Source organism: Pantherophis guttatus, chromosome 12 (genome assembly GCF_059756535.1).
Source record: "Pantherophis guttatus breed Tessera chromosome 12, ASM5975653v1, whole genome shotgun sequence".
Classification (NCBI taxonomy): Eukaryota; Metazoa; Chordata; class Lepidosauria; order Squamata; family Colubridae; genus Pantherophis; species Pantherophis guttatus.
In genome coordinates, this window is record NC_142074.1 from 17,799,245 (window position 1) to 17,805,553 (window position 6,309).

Genomic DNA, 6,309 nt, shown 5'->3' on the forward strand with positions numbered 1-6,309 from the left:
GGATTTGCTGCATGTATATAACTAGCATGTAGGTATTTGGGTAAGCATTACTGCTTAAACAAGGTGATTGTCTATACACCTACAGTAGTGGCCAAAATTGTGGAAACCTTTTGGGAAAAGTGTATTTTTGAGCTTTGATGGCTAAGAACACCATTTTTTGGGGGGGGGGGACTTTCAAGATAATCCTATTCCACTGCTGGAATGGCCTGGGAATAGCCCAGACCTTAACCCAATTGAAAATCTATACAGCCAACTAAAGAAACTTGTTAGTCAGAAGCGACCCAGCAACAAAACCCAGTTAATAGAAGCCATCAGTCAATCTTGGTTTCACATTAGAACAGCTGCAGAACTAAAAGACTTGGTTCTCTCCATGGGAAGACATTGTAAGGCCGTACTTCATGCTAAAGGTTACCCAACCAAGTATTAACTGACATGGTGATAATTTTTGTATATCTCGTTTTTTTCTTATGGTGATAAGTGTTAACCTTATTAGGAGGGGGGGGGGTGTTAACTTCTTCTTTTGTGTTTTGTCTGTTTTATTTTTCAGGGTGTGTTTTTTTCTGCAGGGGGCAATGCCTGTCAGCTTTGGAAGCCATATTAGGCCGGAAGCTTCCATGCTGCCACCTTCTCATGTGTAGGAAAGTAGGAGTGGGGGATTTAGTAGAGGGGTTGTTTGTAGACATAATAGCATTCTTCCTGTCGGTCAAGGTCAGGGCAATCCTGCATCTGGAGAAGGAGTGGTTGGAATGATGTCTCGAGATGGGACGGTGGTTGATTGGAGCATGTGATCGACTGAGGAGGAAGGGAATGGTTTTGGGGTTTTTGATTTACTGAGGGAAAACCCGGACCTCTCAGATTCAGATTTTCCCAGATGTTCCAGTTTACCTATTCTAATAAATAGAACTTTGAAAAATGCTTGCTTCAGAGTCTTTACTTAAGAGTTGTTTTTTCCTGGAATGCTGACATTTTGTATATCTCATTTTTTCTATGTGTTTCACTTTTCTTCTTTATACTGTAACTGCTATTCTAATAGCAAATCCTTCATAAAAGTTATTGCATTACATTCTTGATTAAATTATCTTTCCATTGATATATAATTTTATGGCACTATTCAAAAAAAAAAAAGTGGTGTTATTAGCTAGTTTTAGAAAATACACTTTTCCCAAAAGGTTTCCACAACATATGTACATATGGAGACAGCCAGGAACAATTTCCCAAGCAGCCATGTACACCTGAAAAAAAATGACTCTGGTGTTTTAACAATTCAAGAAAAGGTATCCTCCCACATACAAAAGAATCTTCTTTTTTGTTGTGGCATCTGATGAATGTCTTGGTTTTTTAAGGAAGGAATAATGAAGAGAAGATTGGGCTAAGTATGGAATAAGGAGCATTAGCTGTAACATCATAATGGGAAGTGTTATAAATCAGTCAAAATTACCTTCTTTAATCAAAGGGTCCTTGTGCCTGAGGATGCCCAAGAATAGAATAGGTAATAATTCAAAGGGAATAATACCTTTTTAAAAAAATAGTTAATTGATCAATATTTTCCTCAAGGACTTTTTAATCATGATTAGAGCTTTCCGTATCTTTTGCTGACCTTCAGTATCGCTGCAACCACATTCTGAATTGTTTGTAAAAATAATAAAGGTAGGATACAAATAGGGGCGCGGTGGCTCAGTGGTTAAGATGCTGAACTTGTCGATCAGAAGGTCGGCAGTTCAGCGGTTCGAATTCCTAGTGCCACGTAATGGGGTGAGCTCCTGTTATTTGTCCCAGCTTCTGCCAGCCTAGCAGTTCGAAAGCACATAAAAAATGCAAGTAGAAAAATAGGGACCACCTTTGGTGGGAAGGTGACAGCGTTCCATGCGCCTTTGGTGTTTAGTCATGCCGGCTACATGACCACGGAGATGTCTTCGGACAGTGCTGGCTCTTCGGCTTTGAAACTGAGATGAGCACCACCTCCTAGAGTCAGGAACGACTAGCAGATATGTGCGAGGCAAACCTTTACCTTACCTTAGGATACAAATAAATAAAAATAAATTCAAGTAGTCCTTGACATTCAATCACAATAGAGCCCCACATTTCTTTCTTTCGTTAAGTGGGACATTCGTAAAGTGAGTTTTGCTCCACTTTACGCCCTTTCTTGCCTCCGTTGTTAAGTGAATCACTCCAGTTGATAAGCTAGTAACCCGGTTGTTAAAGGAATCTGCCTTCCCCATTGGTTTTGCTTGTCAGAAGGTCGCAAAAGAGGATGATATGACTTTAGGATACAGCAACCGTCCTAAATATGAACCAGTTGCCAAGCACCTGAATTTTGATTACGTGATCAAGGGGGATGCTTCAAAAGGTCGTAACTGTGAAAAGTGATCATAAGTCACTTTTTTCAGTGCCTTCATAATTCACTAAACACACTGTTGTAAGTTGAGGGCTACTTGTAAATTTACAAACGCTCTTAGAGTCTTCATCTGATTGTTTAACATCTTGTTTTGTGTGACCCTCATGTATTGGGGATATCAAGAAGCAATGGGTGGAAACTAATCAAGGAAAGAAGCAACTTAGAATTAAGGAGAAATTTCCTGACAGTTAGAACAATTCATCGGTGGAAGAACTTGCCTCCAGAAGATGTGAATGCTCCAACACTGGAAGTTTTTAACTCTACTCTACTCTACTCTACTCTACTCTACTCTACTCTACTCTACTCTACTCTACTCTACTCTACTCTACTCTACTCTACTCTACTCTACTCTACTCTACTCTACTCTACTCTATTCTATTCTATTCTATTCTATTCTAACATCTACAAATTGGTACACAACCCAGGTTGATAACAAGCAAACATGCAAGCTCAGAGAACACCAAGGACTCCCCAGTTCAACCCTGAACCACAGATATTTCTTTCATTGGGTTCTTCAAAATATATTACTCTTCCATTTAGGCAGGAAAATATCTTTTCATGGTCCAATTTGAAAGACCGGGTTTTTAAACCATGGCTTTCTCCTGTTTATATGCACGAGCCTTTCACGGTGGACAATATTTTCAAAGAAGAATGAAATGAGCTTTTCTGTAATTAGTTCAGCCGTCAGAGCTGCCGTGATAAATTAATGACAAAATAAATGAAGGATAAATGATATCCTAACTAAATTATTTCAGTCTCCATCCTCACATTTATCATTGACCTGTTTGTCATCCTTAATAATGCTCTTCCTTCTAGAACATTATGAAGTATAATGATATTATCTTAGCCTCTAGATTTGTTAAAAATTATACCTCTATAAAACTCACATATACACCCAAAGCACATATGCTTTTTTTTTTTTAATTGAATTACGGAAAGCTAAATAATTCATTTTTCTAGCTTTATATTATTTTGCCTAGAAAAAAGTACTTTAGGAAAGTTTCAGAAGTAGAGTAAATTTTCACCTTTACTAAAGCTTTCCGTTGCCCTTGACTTTTATGCAAAATAGAAGTTTGATTTTTAATTAACGCTTTGTTGGAAATTGTTATAAATTAATGGTGTGGGAAAAGCTAGATCACAAGAAAAACCGAACAGCTCTTTCTGATATTGTATTAATCCTAGAAATAAAACTGTTGTCCTTAGTGACTTTGTAGTATTTGTAAATACTTAACATGCCATACCAATCTTAAGAATAATTCTGACTTTTAGTAAATGGGAGTTTAGTAGGGTTTCTTCTAGTCTTAAGATTGCATAAAACAACTTTTTCACATATTTAAAGACAGGCATAAATGTCAGCTGGTGAAAACATATTGTAGGATTATAACTTTGATTATAAACCAGATTTTTTCCCCCTAACAAGAATGATTACGAATGATCTAATTTTAAAGTTTAAAGCATTAAAAAATAAAATGCAATGCCTATGAAAATCAGCTTAAACACTGTGGAAATGTAAAATGCATTGAGAGTTCTTGATGGTCATTCATATAAGTATGAACCGTGGTGGCACAGTGGTTAAAATGCAGTACTGCAGGCTACTTCCGCTGCCTGCTGGCTGCCTGCAATTTGGCAGTTTGAATCTCACCAGCTCAAGGTTGAGTTGAGTTTCCATCCTTCCAAGGTCAGTAAAATGAGCTCTCAGATTGTTGGGGGCAAATAGCTGACTCTGTAAACCTTAGAGAGGGCTGTAAAGCACTGTGAAGTGGTATATAAGTCTAATTGCTATTGCTATATGGGTAGATTTTCCTATGGACACATATTTCCCTTTTGGGGGAATGTTCAGCTGTCTGAAGCCTGTCAAAATTTTGGTTTCCGTTTATTTATATTCTATCCTCTTTCTCTATCTTGTCCTTCCCACTTGTGTTTGAAACATCTGTTGGTCAATGAATGTACATATTATTTTGATGGCTTTTCATAGCTTTCCTACCTATATTATCTTTAATATAGCCATCACTGACTATTGGGGGCGAATCATTGGCCCCCACGGAGAGGGCTCGCAACTTGGGCATCCTCCTGGATTCACGGCTGTCTTTAGAAGAGCACTTGACGGCCGTGACCGGGAGGATTTTTTATCAGGTCTGCCTGATTCGCCAGTTGCGTCCCTTTCTGGATCGGGACTTGTTACGCACGGTCACTCATGCCCTCGTCACCTCCCGCCTGGACTATTGTAATGCTCTCTACATGGGGCTCCCCTTGAGGAGCACCCGGAGGCTCCAACTGGCGCAGAGTGCGGCCGCGCGGGTGGTAATGGGAGCGACATGGCGCTCCCATGTAACACCTCTCCTGCGCGAGCTGCACTGGCTCCCGGTGGTCTTCCGGGTGCGCTTCAAGGTTTTGGTTACCACCTTTAAAGCGCTCCATGGCTTAGGGCCTGGTTATTTACGGGACCGCCTACTACCACCAATAGCCTCCCACCGGCCAGTACGCTCTCATAGAGAGGGACTCCTCCGGGTGCCGTCAGCCAAACAGTGTTGACTGGCGGCCCCTAGGGGGAGAGCCTTCTCTGTGGGGGCACCTACCATCTGGAATGAGCTCCCCCCGGAGATACGGAGGATCCCGGATCTGCGCTCCTTCCGCCGTGCTGTGAAGACCTTTTTATTCCATCAAGCGGGCTTGGCCTGATCTCTTCCCTTTTTAAATATGTAAATTTTAATCTGTTTTTAAATTATTGGGGTATTTTAATTTGTCTGGGCCAAAAGTTTAATTTGATTTTATCGGGTTTTTAAATTTTGTGTATTTATGTATTTTATTGTTGGCTGTTCACCGCCCTGAGTCCTTCGGGAGTAGGGCGGTATACAAATCAAATAAACTAAACTAAACTAAACTAATATTAACTAGCTCCAACTGTCAAAGAAATACTAGTTACTAATTTGCTATATTTAGGCTGACCTCTCTTAAATATTTACTTAGGAATGTCTCATTCCATTTAATTTTTTTTTTAAATACAACTGGTCAGTAGCAGGGGTGGTATTTAGCTGGTTCGGACCACTTTTCCTGAATCGGTAGTGGAAATCGCTCACTCGCCCACCTGCCCCAGCTCTATGCCATCCTATTTAGGCCGGGTGCATGCCCAGAAGGCACGCGTGTAAGCAAAGTGCACGCACAGAAGGTGCGTATGCACAAAGCAAATTTGCATGCGTGCGGCGAACCGGTAGTAACATAATCTGAAACTCAGCGCTGGTCAGTAGTATGATTGGTCAAAGATCAATAGAATGGTTGGTCCGGTGCCTGCTGGGAAGAAACAGAAGTTTCTCTGTTTTATCATGAGCTGCTAGGATCTTTGTGTAAGATGGGGAGCCCTATAAGTTTTCTAAATAAATTATTATTTATTTATTTATTTATTAGTCATATTTCTATGCCGCCCACTCTCCGAGGACTCTGGGCAGCTTACACCAAAGACAGTATACTAAATAGCATATTGCCCCCAACAATCTGGGTCCTCATTTTACCCACCTTGGAAGGATGGAAGGCTGAGTCAACCTTGAGCCGGTAAGATTTGATCCACTGATCTGCTGAACTAGCAGTCAGCTGAAGTAGCTGCAGTACTGCACTCTAACCACTGTGCCACCTCGGCTAAATAAACACCAGTAAGTTTGTACCATTATTAAGCACATTATTACACATACATGCTTAAATCCGGACTTCCTGTTACCAAATCTGGTTTGCCTTTATATTTCTACCGATATCTTAACTTTCCAACTTAATCAAGAAGATCCAGAAAACGGAAAACAAAAGGAGTTGTGAAAAGTGAGGAAAAAAATTGCTTTCGAAATGTTACCTGTCTTTTCTGCTCTTTCTCCTTGAAGCGCAGAATTGACCAATTCATCTTCACTCTTATTTTTGTTTCCATTAAAGAG

The 6,309-nt window shown here is 40.2% G+C and overlaps 1 long non-coding RNA gene across 1 annotated transcript in view; it reads left to right on the forward strand.

The window, feature by feature from the left end:
- The window catches only part of LOC132711916 (uncharacterized), a 33,285-nt gene extending 32,510 nt beyond the window's left edge, over positions 1-775 (forward strand). Inside the window, exon 3 of the long non-coding RNA XR_009622637.2 lies at positions 548-775. This is a non-coding gene — a long non-coding RNA (uncharacterized LOC132711916). The remainder of the gene's footprint in view (positions 1-547) is intronic.
- Positions 776-6,309: the final 5,534 nt, after the last annotated feature.